Raw genomic sequence first — 18,401 nt, forward strand, 5'->3', positions numbered from 1 at the left:
CATTACTAACTTTCAAAAAGTAGAATTCCTTTTTGTGTGTGTGATTCAGTTATACATATACACATATATTATTTTTGAAGTTATTTTCCATCAGAATCTAAAAAATCTTGAATGGACAAGAAACAAAGTGGAAAGTAGATTAAGAGCAAGGAATTTAGGATGCATGCCCTGAGCAACACAGGGATGCCTCAAGATCCTCTCCTGTGCCTCCTTGATACACAGATAATACATGTTCATCACAGCACATATACAATAAAAAGAATTAAAATCACCCATAATCCTGCCACTCAGGCATAATAACTTAAAATTTAGGAGTATAGCTTTCCAGAATATTTTCTATGAACATACATATGTATAAATTTTATATACTCTCATTGCTACTTAGATGTCTCAAAGGCAATTCAAATTCACCATGTGCCAAAAAATGTTCTTCATCTTCTCTAAACCTGCTTTACTCACACTCACTGCCCATTTCAAAACCTAGGAAGGCGTAACTTACCCTGTGTCTACCTCAGCATCAATTCATGGCTCACCAGCTTTCCTTGTTCGCTCTTTTCTTCCCAGTGTCAGAATACTCACACTCTGACCCATTCTTTTAAAAACCGATATCTGATTCTTAAGCAAATAGAAACATGTTTGTTTCAAAGAGAGTCTTTTCATTTGCATAACTAAAAACCAGGCATAGATTGGGCAGTGTCTCTGCCAGGTAATATTTTGCTGTACATCTGAAAGTTGTCTTTGTCAGGGAAACCAATAAAGACTGATGCAAAGCTTTCTTCGAGACATTCCCTAGTGACTCATATGGGAAAGAATCCACCTGCAATGCAGGCGACTGCGGTTCGATCCTGGGTTGGGAAGATCCCCTGGAAAAGGGAATGGCTACCCCCTCCAGTATTCTGGTAGAATTCCAGGGAGAGAAGGAGCCTGGCAGGCTATAGTCCATGGGTTGCAGAGTCAGACATGACCAAGTGACTTTCACTTCACAACAGAATGAGCCAGTCTGGGCTTTTGAAGAGACTCCTAGTGTGGAGTTAGCTGCCCTGGACATTAAGGCCAGAAATCTGCCAGATATCCAGTCTCCTATGTCCACCACTCTGCAAGTTCATCAACTGATGCTCATCTCCTAATTTAACAATCCATATGCAGAGTTAACGGAAACCTTTAGGATTACAAAAATACTGTCGGGAGTTCCCTGGTGGTGCAGTGGCTAAGACTCTGCACCCCCAATACAGGGGAGCTGGGTTCGTTCCCTAGTCAGGGAACTAGATCCCATGTGCCACAACTAAGACTCTATGCAGCCAAATAAATAAAAATAAACATTAAAAACAAAAGTACTGTCATCACATACAGCACTCACTTCAATCATTCATTGCCCTTGTAAGCCACCAAGTGCCTGAAGGTCAGTTACGTACTCATTCAGCAGCTATGTATCGAGCACTGTGTTTTAGGCCTTGTGTCAGATGCTGGGTACACAGTGAACAAGAAAACTAAAATCTCTATTTTCACGGAGCAAAAGAGAGCTTCCCAGGTGGCTCAGTGGTAAAGAGTCCGCCTACAAATGCAGTAGACACAGGTTTGATCCCTGGGTTGGGAAGACCCCCTGCAAAGGGAAATGGCAACCCACTCCAGTATTCTTGCCTGAAGAATCCCATGGACAGAACAGCCTGGCGGGCTATAGTCCATGGGGTCGCAAAGACTTGGAACTAACTGAGCATGCATGCAAGGGGGTAAATCACACGGTAGAGGAATGCTGTGATGGGAAAGTACAGGACTCCAGGAAAACACAGGAGGTCAGGGAAAGTCTCCTTGAGGAAGTAACTTTTAAGTTCAACCCTGAAGAAATAATTATTGGCCCCATGAAAGAGGAAGTAATAAAAGGTAAGCAATCTAGGTAGAGGAAAGCCTAATGGCAAGGATGTGGAAAAGCTGCCAGAGAAGGAGGAGAATAAGGTCAGCAGTTGGAAGGGAAAGTGAGATCCAGGGAGAGGTCGTTGTTTTTCTTATTTGACTGTGCTGGGTTTAGTTGCAACACACAGATAGATTTTCAGTCTTCGTTTTGGCATTTGGGACCTTTAGTTTCTTTTTTGTTTGTTTTTTTTTGTTTGTTTGTTTTTGGGGGGGGATCTTTAGTTTCAACATGTGGGATCTAGTTCCCTGACCAGGGATTGAACCCAGGACCCCTGCATTGGGAACACACAGTCTTAGCCATTGGACCACTAAAGAAATCCCAGGGACAGGTTTTTGCTGTTGGTATATTTGTTTACAAGATGGGAGAGGTTTTATAAGATGCGAGAAAAACAAATAAGGATAAAATATAAACAATTGGTTAGGGACTTCTAAATGTATAAATATTAAAAAAAAAAAAAAAAACAGTTGGTGAATTTGAGTAAAGGTATATGGAAAAGGGGGCTTCCCTGATAGCTTAGTTGTAAAGAATCTGCCTGCAATGCAGGAGATCCAGGTTCAATTCCTGGGTCGGGACAATCTGCTGGAGAAGAGATAGGGTACCCACTGCAGTATTCTTGGGCTTCCCTTGTGGCTCAGCTGGTAAAGAATCCGCCTGCAATGCAGGAGACCTGAGTTTGATTCCTGGGTTGGAAAGATCCTCTATCGAAGGGAAAGGGAACCCACTCCGGTATTCTGGCCTGGAGAATTCCATGGATTGCATAGTCCTTGGGGTCGTGAAGAGTTGGACACGACTGAGTGACTTTCACTCACTCACTCACTCACTCACTCATATGGAAAAGGATATATATCCTCCAAAAAAACTGATCATGTTGGTCCCCTGGTAGTAACTCTCTGATAGCTTCCCAAGATGTGAAAATGAAGACTCACTAGGACATACAAAGTCCCTGAGAAGTGGAACCTGCTTACCTTCCAGGCCTTATCTCCTTCTGTTCTTTTAACACAGCCTTCCAGCCACATAGCTCCCTGAGTACTTTAAACTCATTCCTGCCTCAGGGTCCTAGGATTTCTGGTTCCCTCAGTCTGAAAAATTCTTTCTACAACTCACCAGGCTGATTCTTCATTCAGATTGCAGTACATGCATTACCTTTTCAAAGAGCCTTTTCCAACCACGTTTCTTACATTAGTCTCATCCCTCTACCCCAAACTTTTCAGAACCCCAGTTCTTTATCGATGTTACTTGTCTATCCTTATGTCCTTTGGTACACTGTAAATTCCCCAAGAGCAGGATCTGTTTCATCCTGTCCATCACTGTATCTCTTGCACTTAATTCAGTATAAGAGGATGTGCTCAATAAATAGTTTTTTAATAAATAAATGAACAAGGAAGGAGACTGTGGCCAGAGAGCACATTAGTGAAGGAAATAGAGCAGTCCTGTTGATAAGGTCCGGGTATAAAAGTGGGTGTGAGTCCCTGAAGTGCAGGGGAGGCTCTTCAAGTGCTCTTTGAATGAGTGAAGAGAGCAGATGTCTATGAAGTAAGGAACAATGGTGTTGCATAGAAGAAGACAGTTTTTATTGTTTCCCCATTTATCTCCCTTCCTTGGAAGCTGGAAAGGAGCTGCCAGGGATTAAGGCATTTGCTTCTACTCACTATTAAAGCTTCATCTGAATCTTTGCAGCACTCCTAAAATGTAGAAGCTGGAAAACAGCCCAACAGAGTCAAAATCCTGACTTTGATTCATACACATGTTTAAAAAGGGTGAGGTGAGGGGGGATGGAGAAAGAAAGAAAAAGAGAAATTATACATATGACCTAACTGTAGTCAAGAAATCTCTTTGACTTCCATTGGTTTGGTGTTAATGGAAGCCTTTTATCTTCAGAACTTTGTACTTGTGCTGCCAAGCGGAGAAGGAGAAAATGCAGAAAGCTCAGTCTGCATAATCACCCCCCTACTGGCCCTTCCCAGATTCAGAGCTCCACATGAAGGCTCACCCCCTAGTTCTCAGAGGCCCCAGGCTAGCATGAGAAATCAGTGGGAAAATGTTCCTTTAGATGTCAAATCCATACTTTCTACCAGAGAACAAGGACAGATGAATAAGGCCTCAGGCAAGGACAGGCAGGCCCTTATGTTGCTTCTGTGAACTTTCCTCATAAGTGCTTAGCCTGGAGTTCTTAGACCAAATGCTAATATGCTCTGACCTAAAGCACAGTTTATAAAATTAAAGGATCTTTTCCAAGGGTGCCTAATCTTCACCTTCATAGCCACTATTTCTTGCTTGGTAGGACCACTTTCAAGAGGGAATAATTTATACAAAACCATATTTTACAACCTGAGGCTCTCTCCAAAAAATAACTTTTCCTAGTAAAAATTTTTAAATAAAAGCTTTAATTTGGAAATAACTTCAGACTTAACAGAAAAGTCGCATCATTAATACAGTTACCATAGACCACTCATTCAGTTTCTCCTGTCTTTAACATTTTATGTTACTATAGGACTCTTGTCACAGCTAAGGAACCAACACTGGTCCACCCATATTAAGTAAGCCCCACACTTTGTAGATTTCACTAGTTTTCCCTTAATGTCTTTTATCTAGTCCAGATTTCATCCAGGGTACCACACAACATTTGAATATCATGAATCTTTAGGCTCCTCTGGGCTATGAAAGTTTCTCAGATGTTCCCTCTATTTTGATGACCTTGATAGTTTTGAGGAGTACTGGTCAAATACTTTGTAGAGTGTCCCTCAAGTTAGGATTTCTCTGTTCTGGCATTTGTTTTTTTTTTTTTTTTTTCTATCGTAAATAGATTGGAGTTATGGGTTTTTGAAACTGAACACTTTAGAGATGAAGTGCCTTTCTTATATCAAGGGTAGATGACCTTAGGTAACATCACTAGAGAAATTAACCTTTATCACTAGGTTGAGGCAAAATTTGCCAGATTCCTCGACTATAATATTACTTTTTTTCTTTTATCTATTTTTTTTTTTTGAAGCAAGCCAATAAATCTAGACTACTCAGAAGAAGGTAGAGGAGGAACAGGATGGGGGAGGAGTAGAGATTAGATTCATCTGGAAGAGAGCCAATCTATATATATATTAAATGGAATTCTGTCAGGAAGATTTACTTATTCATTAATTCATTTGTATCTGTGTGGACTCATATATACTAAACTTTACTCTGAGTTATATAATCCAACACTATGTTATTACGCTGCTAACATTGTCCCAGTTTTGCCTGTCTGGAGTTCTTTCAGTTTGTCCCTTTGATGTGCTCCTTTCCTGGGTGTTGTAAAGCTGGTACTGGCTAGACCTCTTGGGTCTTTTGCTTCAGGACCCTGGGGTCCCAGAGCTGGTATTGGCATGCTGGTGGGCAGGGCCAGGTCACAGCATGCCTGGCTGCACCATCTAAAGTGTCCCGATGCTGGTGTTCATTGACTATAGGTTAGGCTGTTCCTGGTGCTGGCCGACTGGTAGGTGGAGCCAGGTTACAAGGTCTCTGACTGTAGGATCTTGGGGGTCGTGGAGCTAGTGCGGGAGCACTGGTGTATAGGGCAGAGTTCTGGACCATCTGGTGGACAGGGTTGGGCCCCATGGTAGGTGTGGGCGTAGAGGGATTTAAGACAGCAGGCCCACTGATGTGTTGGTGTCACATGATTGCTGATGTGTGGCAGAGACTTGGTGTTCACCCATAATTGTGTTCTTTTTCTCCTGACTGCATAGCTAGAATACATTTTCCAACTTGCACTACACCTAGATGTGACTGTGTTCTGATCAATGGAATGTGAGCAGGCGTGGTAGGAACAATGCCTGGGTCCATTAAAACCTCCCAAGCACAATCCTCTGTCTTTCACTACCCATTCTCCTGCTGAATGGAGAGGACTTTAAGGACAAAGACATGGGTGGAAGGGGTGTCCCCCATGGCTCAGCTGGTAAAGAGTTTGCCTGCAATGCAGGAGACACAGGAGCCATGGGTTTGATCCCTGTGTTAGGAAGATCCCCCAGAGAAGGAAATGACAACCCACTCCAGTATTCCTGCCTGAAACATCCCATAGACAGAGGAGCCTGGTGGGCTATAGTCCAATGTGGTTGCAAAGAGTTGCAAAGAATGACTAAACGCGGGATAGAACAAGGTGGAAAAACTTATCCAAAATGTGAAAGTGCCAAAGATAGCTTTGCTTATCTCCAGTAAGAGCTGGCTTAATACTCAGAAAATGTCTGATACTTGTTCTATGTATGAAGACAGTGGAACTGATGTTGACACTAATCTGAAGGGCAAATAATGCATGCTAGATGCTCAAGACTGGGTGGGAAGAGAGAGTGGGAGGGAGGCTCATGAGGGAGGGGATATATGTATGCATATAGCTGATTAAGGTTGTTGTACAGCAGAAGCTAATAGAACATTGTAAAGCAATTATACTCCAATTAAAAATAAATGTAAAAAAAAGACTGACAATAATAGTGATTTCAAATTAAAAGAATAATTAGGGACTTCCCTGGTGGTCCAGTGGTTAAGACTCTGCACTTCCACTGCAGGAGTCAAGGGTTCTATCCCTGGTCTGAGAACTAAGATCCCACATGCTACTCGGCTCTACCAAAAGAAAAAATAAATGAATAAAAGGAGAATGTTTTAAAAAAATAAAAGATGAACAATAGTACTTTACCTTTATAAGAGCATCTGAGAATGTGCAAAGCATCTGTGCATCCATTAATTTATTTAGACCTGACTGAGATAGTGAGGAAAAAGGACACTGAGGTTCTGAAAGAGTGTTTGATCACTAGCTCAAGGATCACTCTCATAACTATCTAAGCTCGACTAGGCTCCAGGCATCTTGACTAGGACTAGCATCTTTTCATTTCACTTCTGGAACAAATCTGACCCTCAGGGTGACATGATGAGAGACTTTCAGAAGAATCCACAGGAAGGGATATTACAATAATAGAGAGTTCAAAGCAAAGATTGTGAAAAATTACAGTGTTCTGAAAAACAAAGGCCCAAACCATGTAATGTTGGATGATTGTTTTTGAATTCCCTTGATTCCACATCAAGTTAGGTCCTGCACAGACATTCAGGTTTACTCTTTGTTTATTACTTGGCTGGAGACACTAAAGTCAGATCACACAGCTATACTGTGCAGTCCAAACACCTGAGGGCTGATTTTCTTCTCACTTCTGCTTTGTGATGAAGATTTCTCAAGTGAGTAGGTGTTATTTGCCATGATGGAACTTCATTTAAAAATGCTTAACAGGAGTGAAGAGTCCTAGTTTCTTCCTAGGAAATTTTTAGGTAAATTAGTAGGGAAACTTAGTTAACATTTTTTAAAAATACAATTCATTTGGGTGAAACTGTATTATTTGAGAAGTTTACTTCCTTTTATCATAGCATTTCCTATTCAAGAGAGTTCTTGAACTTAAATCATTTGGTGGTCAGTTAGAGTAGTACTTCTCTGGGTAATATTCTACAAAATGTGTGCCATGCTCGGTCATTTCTGTCATGTCCAACTCTGTGACACCCCATGGACTGTAGCCCGCCAGGCTCCCCTGTCCATGGGATTCTCCTGGCAAAAATATTGGAGTGGGTTGCCATGCTCTCATCCAGGGGATCGTCCCAATCCAGGGATAGAACCCAAATTTCTTGAATCTCCTGCATTGGTTGGCAGAATTCTTTACCACCAGCACCACCTAGGAAGCCACAAAATATACATGGAGAGTATATTTTCTGGGTCCTTGAGAGAATGAAGAACGTGTGAAGATACTTTCTGTTGTACAGCTTGTGAAGAACCACATAGCTGGAAATAGACTGTTGCATCACAATCATTTTCCCTCAAATTTTTGTGGGTCTTACTTCACTGTATTGTTACTTGTTGTTAAAGGGGAGGAATGTGATTATATTTGATTCGTTTTCTTTGCAGTAGCTTTTAAAATAAGTATCTCAATATTTGTCAGGTTTCTTTTATCTATATTTAAAAAAAAATTCTGATCATGAAAGTGTGATTGGAGATTACAGAAAATTTGGACAGTACAGAAAATTTAAAGAAGAACATTAAAAATAATCAATGAACCTACAATTTCAAGATAATTTTATTTTTTTTCAAGATAATTTTAATTTTTTTAATTAAAAAATTTATTTTTTTACATTTTTAAAAAACTTATTTTAATTGGAAAACAATTGTTTACAATGTTGTATTGGTCTCTGCCATACAACAATGTGAGTTAGACATAAGTAAATATATGTTCTCTCCCTCTTGAACCTCCCTCCAACCTCTCATTCCACCCCCCTCTCTCTGTGTGCATGCTCAGCTGTGTCCAACTCTTTTTGACTACATGAACTGTAGCCCACCAGGCTTCTCTGTCCATGGAATTTTTCAGGCAAGAATACTGGAGTGGGTTGCTACTCCAGGGAATCTGCCCAACCCAGGGATGGAACCAGTGCCTCTTCTGTTTTGTGCAGTAGCAGGTGGGGTCTTTACCACTGTACCACCTGGGAAGCCCCTCCCATGCCCCGAGCTTGGTACCAGGTTGAGCTCCCTGTGCTGTACAGCAGCTTCCCGCTAGCTATCTATTTTACATATGGCAATGCAAATGTTTCAGCGCTACTCTTTCAATTTGTTCCCCCCTTCCCCTGCTGCATCCACAAGTGTGTTTTCTATGTCTGTGTCTCTATTTCTGCCATGTTTCCTTCTAGCCTTTTAGTGTATTTTTAATACAGTTAATCCTTGAACACAGGTTTAAATTGATGGATCCACTTATGTGCAGATTTTTTTCAATAAGTATATTGGAAAAATATTTGGACATTTGTCACAATTTGAAAAAATAAACTGCATACTCTAAAAATGTTGAAAAAATTAAGAACAAGTTAACTAGATCATGAATGCATAAACTATATGCAGATTCTAGTCTATCCTTAGGAGAAGGCAATGGCAACCCACTCTAGTACTCTTGCCTGGAAAATCCCATGGATGGAGGAGCCTGGTAGGCTTCAGTCCATGGGGTCGGGAAGAGTCAGACATGACTGAGCGACTTCACTTTTACTTTCCACTTTTATGCACTGGAGAAGGAAATGGCAACCCACTCCAGTGTTCTTGCCTGGAGAATCCCAGGGACGGCAGAGCCTGGTGGGCTGCCATCTATGGGGTGGCACAGAGTCGGACACGACTGAAGTGACTTAGCAGTAGCAGCAGTTTATCCTTACATAAGCATAAGGTGAGTAATAGTTAATATAAAATTTATAATATTTTAGTTTCCTTACTGTTTTATAATTTTGCTTTCAAAAAATTTAATTACTGTACAGTATGCTTTTCTCTCTCTGGTCATTGGAGAAACTGTGTTTCAGCCTGTCTTCACAGGTAAGTGTTTTTGGTTTTATTTTTTTTTTTAAGTAACGCATTTCCAATACTGTATTATGAATATGACTGTAATACTGTATGCCATAAAAATGTTATAACAACTCATTCATTATTATATAGGCTGGCTGCCATTAAGCAATCATATTGGTTATGCTAGGCCATGGGAAAGTAATCATATCGCTACTTCTTCATTATCAGTGAATGAATCTTCATACCTGTATATAAATACAAATTTCTTTTTCACATTATCTTTACATTTTTTATGTCTATTGTTAGTAATTTGTATAACATCTATGATGTTTTATATCATATAAGACAATATTGTTGTAGGTAATGACAGATGATTCATCTCATAAACAGTGCAGTTGAAACAACTTTTAACCTCAGTTGAGAAAGTTCCACATCATGCTGCTACATCTAGGCTGACCAAGAAATAATAGTGACCGGATATAATAGTGACCACCACAGTCTAGAGACTGTTATTCTGAGCTGTACCATCACTGCCTTGTCATGGCAAAAGGGACTTGCTTAATTCAATGAAGCTATGAGCCATGCCATGTAGGACTACCCAAGACAGGTCATACTGGAGAGTTGTGACCAAACGCAGTCCACTGGAGGAGGGAATGGCAGACTACCCAGTATACTTGCCGTGAGAACCTCATGAACTATACCATGAATAGAGGGCTAAAAAAAATTTGCTTTGAGTCTCTTGAGTGCATAAAGAAAGCAAATGTTGGTGATTATAAAACAGCATCCAACTTTTTGGAACTTCTCCCATTCATTGGTGAAGTCTATGTCTTTCCTTGAAATTGGAGAAATGGATTTAAAGGACAGAACATGAAAATGGTAAGTAACTAACTCTTAGCACTGGATCCTTGTATTACTTTGTTGATAAGTCTCTCCCTTATTCACTTAGTCTCATTACAGCCTATACCTGATTCTGTCAAGTTACTGTTGAATGCGTTTCTAAAGTTTGGAGATGTTCATTCATGTTAATTTTCTGGCTGCTCAAACATTTTTATTTATTTATTTATTCCTGGCTGCACTGGGTGTTTGTTGCTACACGTGGGCTTTTTTCTAGCTGTGGTGAGCAGGGACCGCTCTCTAGTTGGGGTGCTCCAACTTCTCATTCCGGTGCCTTCTTTTGTTGTAGAGCATAGCCTCCAGAGTGAGGAGGCTCAGCAGTTGTGGCTCACGGGCTTAGTTGCCCCATGCCATGTGGAATCTTCCCGGATCAGGGATCAAACTCATGTCCCCTACTTTGACAGGTGGATTCTTAACCACTGGACCACTGGAGAAGTCCTGGTGAAAAGGTTTTGGATTTGGAAGACAAAGCACAATGAAATATAAGATTAGATTAACTTATTTCCCTTTTATTTTGCTTTCCAGGCTTTTGAGATCCTAGTTCCATAATCAGGGATTGAAAGCTTGAAGTCCTAACCACTGAACTGCCAGAGAATTCTTGATTAACTTTTATTTTTAAATTATTGGTTAGAAAGATACATCATTAATGGTAATTGGGAAGGCTTCTACTAATGAAGCCAGTAAACATAAACAGTTAGACCAGTTTGCAAAGAAATAAAAATGCTTGCTACAAGAAGAGACTGTCAGTTAACCCCATCAAAGGAATAGCCAAATGCTAATTTTGACTAGGACCCAAAGGTACTACTTACATAAATGTGTCACATGCTGTTTAACCCAAGTATCCTAAAATGAATGCCACACACATGATCTACATTTGGAATTAGATGATAAACTAGGGAATAGCTCTCAGAATTATAATATTGGCCAGGGCAGTTAAAGTCAAATCTACCATAAATTCATTTTTGTATTACATTGAGAATTTTAGTATTGGAGAAGACTCTTGAGAGTCCCTTGGACTGCAAGGAGATCAAACCAGTCAATCCTAAAGGAAATCAACCCTGAATATTCATCGGAAGGACTGATGCTGAAACTGAACTTTTAGCACTTTGGCCACCTGATGCAAAGAGCTGACTCATTGGAAAAGACCCTGTTGCTAGGAAAGATTGAAGGCAGGGGGGAAGAGGGGAGACAGAAGATGAGATGGTTGGATGGCATCACCGATTCAATGGACATGAAATGAGCAAACTCCTGGAGATAGTGAAGGACAGGAAAGACTGGCATGCTGCAGTCCATGGGGTTGCAAAGAGTCAGACATGATTTAGCAACTGAACAACAAAAACAAACAAGTGTTTCATAAAATAAGATATAGAATTTTCTTATTAACTAGAATGTCTTGCTTTGACTTTACCATGCTACCAGGAATAAATGAGCAGAAATGAGCAAAGTACTGATAGACATGAATTAAAGTTTCAGTCATTTGGCATATGGACATAAAAAAGGAGGAAACTTTTCAAGGTAGCAATAGAAAACCAAGTGTGGCAATACAGGATTCATAACCTGGTTTCTGGATATGGGCACAGCACTAAGCTATATTTATATTTGAAATTAATTATGCCCTATAGGTAGTAACCAAATATTTTGGTGTTTGGCATCTCTTATGCCTAACTGGACAGAGAAGGTAAGTATTCAGAGAGCTAGGAAATTTTTAAATCTTTTTATTTACTTGGCTGTGTCGTGTCTTAGTCGTTGCACACAGGATCTTTGATCTTTGCAGTATGTGGCATTTTCAGTTGTGTATGGTTCCCCGACCAAGCATTGAATCCGGTCTTCCTGCATTTGGAGGACTTAGTCTTAGCCACTGGACCAACAGGGAAGTCCCCAAATTCTGTATCTTTTCACAGCCTGTTTCTAGATGGCAAGACTGAAGTCAGTAAGATGGATTTCGAGGGATTTGGGGATAATATTGGCATAGCAAAAGTCCTAAAAGAAATCATGAGTAAATATATTAACAAAATTTTAAAGAGAACAATTCAAGTGCTTCTTTTGTGCAGAAATTGATAAGTTGATTCCAAATTTCCTATGGAAATGGAAGGAGCCCATTAAAGCCAAAAACAATCTTGAAGAACAAGGGGTAAGATTCATGCTTCTTGATCCCAAAACTTACTACAAAGTGACAGTAAATCAAGACTCTATGGAGTCATAAAACAACCCAAATTTATTTATTTATATAAATATTTATTCTTATTTATTTATTTGGCTGCATCAATCTTACTTGTGACACATTAAAAAAAAGACTCTATGTTACTGGCATAAGCAGAAATATTAAGATCAATGGAATAAAATTGAGAATTCAGAAATAAACCCATACATGAAGGATCAACTAATCTTTTAAAAACAATATATTTATTTATTTATGTGTTTGCTGAACTCCAGGCTTGTGAGATCACAGTTCCCTGACCAGGGATCAAACCCATGCCTCCTACAGTGGAAGTGCAGAACCTTAACCACTGGACTGCCAGAGAATTTCCAGGATCAACTGATTTTGTTTTTTTGTTTTTTAATTTTTGTTTGTTTGTTTAATATTTGACTGTTTGTTTGGCTGTACTAGGTCTTAGTTGTGGCATATGGGGTCTAGTTCCCTGACCAGGGATCATCCAGGCCCCTGCATTGGAAGCCCAGGGTCCCCAGGATCAACTAATTTTTTATAATAATGCTGAAACAGCTCAAAAGATAAAGAATCCTCTTTTCTGGGAGCTTCCCTGGCATCCACTGGTTAAGATTCCAAGCTTCTGCTGCTGAGGGCACAGGTTCCATACTGGGTCAGGGAACTAAGATTCTTCATGCCAAGTGGCCAAAAAAATTTAAAGAAAAAAAATTGTCTTTTCAAGCAGTGGTGCTGGGACCAATGGGTACGTGGGTGTGTTCTCAGTCACTCAGTCGTGTCCCACTCTTTGGGACCCCATGGACTGCAGCCCACCAGGCTCCTCTGTCCATGGAATTTTCCAGGCAAGAATACTGGAGTGGGTGGCCATTTCCTTCTCCAGGGGATCCTCGCAACCCAGGATCGAACCTGTGTCTCTTGCATCTCCTGCATTGGCAGGCAGATTCTTTACCACTGAGCCACTTGGGAAGCCTAGGACCACTGGTTACCTATACACAGAAGAATGAAGTTGGACCTCTACCTCACTTAATACACAAAAATTAACTTAAAATGGGCCCAAAACCTAAAACTAAGAGCTAAAACTGTACAACTCTTAGGAGAAAACATAAGAATAAATATGATCTTGGATAAGGTAATAGTTTCATGGATATGATACCAAAACCACAAGCAAGTAAAACAAAACATAAATAATTGGATTTATCAAAATTATCAAAATTGGGTTTAAATTTTGATACAGAAATTATCAAAATTCAAAAATATTATACTTTTTTAAGTATAAACACTACTTTTTAAGTATAAAGAACACTACCAAGAAAAAGACAACTCACATAATGGGAAAAAGTACTTGAAAATTACACATATAATTAGGCTCTAGTATCCAGGATATATAAGCTTATATATTCCTGGAACAGGAAGATCCCCTGGAGTGGAAATGGCAACCCATTCAAGTATTCTCGCCTGGAAAATTCCATGGACAGAGGAGCCTGTAAGGCTGCAGTTCATGGGGTAACAAAGAGTCAGATATGACTGAGTGACTGAGCATTCACTCACGCACACACATCCAGGATATATAAAGAACTCAACCCAACAACAACAAATCCAGTTAACAAATGAGAAAAGGATTTCAACTGAACTTTGTCCAAAGAAACTAGACAAATCACCAATAAGCACATGGAAAAATGCTCAACATTATTTCCATTCAGTTCAGTTCAGTCAGTCGTGTCCGACTCTTTGCGACCCCATGAATCGCAGCACGCCAGGCCTCCCTGCCCATCACCAACTCCCGGAGTCCACCCAAACCCATGTCCATCGAGTCGGTGATGCCATCCAACCACCTCATCCTCTGTCATCCCCTTCTCCTCCTGCCCTCAATCTTTCCCAGCATCAGAGTCTTTTCAAATGAGTCAGTCAGGAAATGTAAATCATAACCACGATGAGAGACCACTTCACACGTACTAGAATGGCTAAAATTTAAGTGGCAGACAATAAGAAGTATGACAGGAGTTCCCTAGTGGTCCAGTGGTTGGACTTAAGCATTCAACTGACATGGCCCACGTTCAATCCCTGATTGAGGAACTAAGATCCTACAAACCAGGCAGCATGGCCAAAAAAAAAACAAACAAAAACTTGACAAGAATGTGGAGAAATTGGAAACATAATACTAATACATCACTGGTGGGACTGTTAAATACTACGGCTGCTTGGGACACAGGAAGTTCCTCAAAAATATCAAACACAGAGTTACCAGATAACCCAACAATTCTACTTCTAGGTGTCTACCCAAAATAATTGAAAATAGGTGTTCAAACAAAAATGTGTATACTGATGATTATAGAAGTTTTTTTCTTTTGGCTCAGGTCTTAGTTCCCTGACTAGGGATCAAACCCAGGCCCTTGGCAGTGAGAGCTCAGGGTCCTAATCACTGGACTGCCAGGGAATTCCTGCAGCATTAATCAAAATAGGCCAAAAGTGGAAACAACTCAAATATCCATCAATTGTTATATCTGTAAACAATATTATTCAGCTGTGTAAAGGAATTAATAACAGATACACTCCACAAGGTGAATGTAACTTGAAAACATTATGCTAAGTGAAGGAAGCCAAGCACAGAAGGCCAAATATTGCACAATTCTATTCATTTGAAATGTCCACATAAACAATATAGAGAAGCAGAACTAGGTTAGTGGTTGTTAGGGGATGGAAGGAGGGAGCAATGGGGAAGGATTGCTAAGGGGTATGGATTTCTCTTTGCAGTAATGAAATGTTCTAAAATTAGTGAGGACAGTTGCACAACTCAGAGTTATACTAAAAACCACTAAACTGTGTATTTTAATGGGGTGAATTTTATGGTATATGAATTAAATCTCAAGCTGTTATAAACATTGTTTTGAATGAGAAAAGGCTTTCTAAACATGTAATGCAACCCAGAAGCCATAAAAGAAGACTGATGTATTAGACTCCATCAAAATAATAGAACTCCAAAAAACTAAGACAAAACAAAACAAACAATAAAACCAAAAAACCGAACAAAATAAAAATACAAAATGACAAGAGATGATCTGGGGAAAAGTATTGTCAAAATAAATTTAGAAAAAGTTTAAGATCCCTAATATACAAAAGATGTCATAAAATTTCAAGGAAAAACAATTTGGGAAAATTGCCAAAGGGCAAGATGAGGCAATTCTCAAAGGAAGTCATGCAAATGGTAAATTAAGAGTAAAAATTATCCCACATCATTTAAAGAAACACAAGTTAAAAGCAAAACAGGCTATTGGGCTTCCCTGGTGGCTCGATAGTAAATAATCTGCCTGCCAATTCAGGAGACACAGGTTAGATCCCTGGTCTGGGAAAATTTCACATGCTAAGGAGCAACTAAGCCTGTTTACCACAACTATCAATAGTTGTGCTCAAGCCCACAAGCCACAACTACTGAGGCAGGTGTGCCTAGAGCCTGTCCTCCACAACAAAAGAAGCCACTTCAGTAAAAAGCCCATGCAGTGCAAGTGCAGAGTAACCCCGACTCGTGGCAACAAGAGAAAGCCCGTGCAGCAGAGAAGACCCAACACAGCCAAAAACAAAATAATTAATTTTAAAAACCAAGCTATAATTTTTATCTATCCAACTGCCAGAGCTTTTAAAAATGAATAATGTCCAGAGTTGGTCTGAGTGTTAGGAAACAGGCACATATGATGAGTATAAATTGCCAGGAGAAATATCAATAACTTTATATATGCAGATGGCACCACCCTAATGGCAGAAAGTGAAGAGGAACTAAAGGGCATCTTGATGAAGGTGAAAGAGGAGAGTGAAAAAGCTGGATTAAAACTCAACATTCAAATCATGAAGATCATGGCATCGGTCCCATCACTTCATGGCAAATACATGGGGGTAAAAATGGAAACAGTGACAGACTTTATTTTCTTGGGCTCCAAAATCACTGGGGATGGTGACTGCAGCCATGAAATTAAAAGATGCTTGCTCCTTGGAAGAAAAGTTATGACAAACCTAGACAGAGTATTAAAAAGTAGAGATATCATTTTGCCAACAAAGGTCTGTATAGTCAAAGCTTTGGTTTTTCCAGTAGTCATGTATAGATGTGAAAGTTGGACCATAAGGAAGGCTAAGTGAAGTGAAGTCGCTTAGTCGTGTCTGACTCTTTGTGACCCCATGGACAGTGCCTATCAGGCTCCTCCGTCCATGGGACTTTCCAGGCAAGAGTGCTGGAGTGGATTGCCATTTTCTTCTCCAGGGGATCTTCCTGACCCAGGAATCGAACCCGGGTCTCCCGCATTGCAGGCAAACTTCGCTTTACCGTCTGAGCCACCAGGGAAGCCAGAAGGAAGGCTAAGCGTGGAAGAATTGATGCTTTCAAACTGTGGTGTTGGAGAAGACTCTTGAGAGTCACTTGAACTGCAAGGAGATCAAACCAATCAATCCTAAAGGAAATCAATCCTGAATATTCATTAGAAGGACTGAAACTGAAGCTCTTATACTTTGGCCACCTGATGCACAAGAGCCGACTCACTAGAAAAGATCCCAATGCTAGGAAAGATTGAAGGCAGGAGGAGACAGGGATGACAGAGAAAGAGATGGTTGGATGGCATCACTGATTCAATGGACATAAGTTTGAGCAAACTCTGGGTGATAGTGAAGGACAAGGAAGCCTGGCGTGCTGCAGTCCATGGGGTTGCAAAGAGTCGAACACGACTGAGCGACTGAACAGTGAACAGCAACAAAATTAGAAACAAATGTCCTTTAAAAGGTGATTGGGTAGGGACTTTCCTGGTAGTCCAGTGGTTAAGACTTCAAACTGTCAGTGCAGGGGACTTGGGTTTGATCTCTGGCCATGGAACTAAGATGCACAGCCAAAAGATGTTTTTTAAAAGGTGATAGGATAAATAAGTTTTGATCTATTCATAAATGGAAGGTTATTTAGTTACTGGAAGGAGTTCTATATGGAAAGATACTCAAGATAAAATAACTACAAGAAAATAAAAGGCTGTTTGCAGAAGGGACTGGAATTAATTGAGGCAAGACCTAGGCCTGGTGCACAATACCTAAGGAGGCACACGCCTTTAGCACAATAAGAGTGCAGGGTTGGTCCCGGAGAGTGGAATCCTTAAATTTTACTTTTTAGTCTCTCTCTCACTTGCCTCATTCTAGTCTCAGCCATGTAGTATAGTACACATAATATAATCCTATATCTTTAAATAATATATATATATGTATATGTCATTGTGTAAATCGGTACAAATTTTTCGGAGGATGTATACACACACACAGTTGACTATTGAACAACTGGGAGGGGGTGGTTAGTGGCGCCAACCCCCTGTGCGGTTGAAAATCCAAGTGCTGTAATCTTGCCACAAAAACAAAGGAATTGGTAAATGACTCATTCAAGGACAGGAAGCTGAAACAGTTTGGATAGACTCACGACTCAAACCCTAGTTGTTTTGATTCCACATACTGTGACCGCTGCTGCTGCTGCTAAGTCACTTCAGTCGTGTCCGACTCTGTGTGACCCCATAGACGCAGCCCACCAGCCTCCCCCATCCCTGGGATGCTCCAGGCAAGAACACTGGAGTGGGTTGCCATTTCCTTCTCCAATGCATGTGATCACTAATCGGACACAAATTCTCCCTGCACACTTAGTTAATTTAAAGGTCTATAAACAATAATACCGGTACCGTATTTATTGAAAAAAAATCCTCATGTAAGTGGGCCTGTGTTGGTCAAACCATGTTGTTCAAGGTTTAACTGTATATACACATATACACATTAGTTATGTAATATATATTAGTTACCATGTTTTTGTGTGTTTGTTAAATGGGAAATAAAAAGAAATATATACCAAACTACTAGCAGTGGGTTTCTGGGGCATGGGATTATAAGGGGTTTTATCAGCCATATATATCTTTTTTTTTTTAATTCGTTTATGTGTTTGGCTGTGCCAGATCTTCACTGTGGCATTTGGGATCTTTCACTGTGGCATGTAAACTCTTAGTTGCAGCATGTGGGATCCAGTTCCCTGAACAGGGATCCAACTCAACCCTCTGCAATGGGAGTGTGGAGTTTCTTAGCCACTGGACCACCAAGCAAGTCCCTATATATTTCTTTTTTTTAATTTT

The sequence above is a fragment of the Bos indicus x Bos taurus genome, chromosome 2 (genome assembly GCF_003369695.1).
Source record: "Bos indicus x Bos taurus breed Angus x Brahman F1 hybrid chromosome 2, Bos_hybrid_MaternalHap_v2.0, whole genome shotgun sequence".
Classification (NCBI taxonomy): domain Eukaryota; kingdom Metazoa; phylum Chordata; class Mammalia; order Artiodactyla; family Bovidae; genus Bos; species Bos indicus x Bos taurus.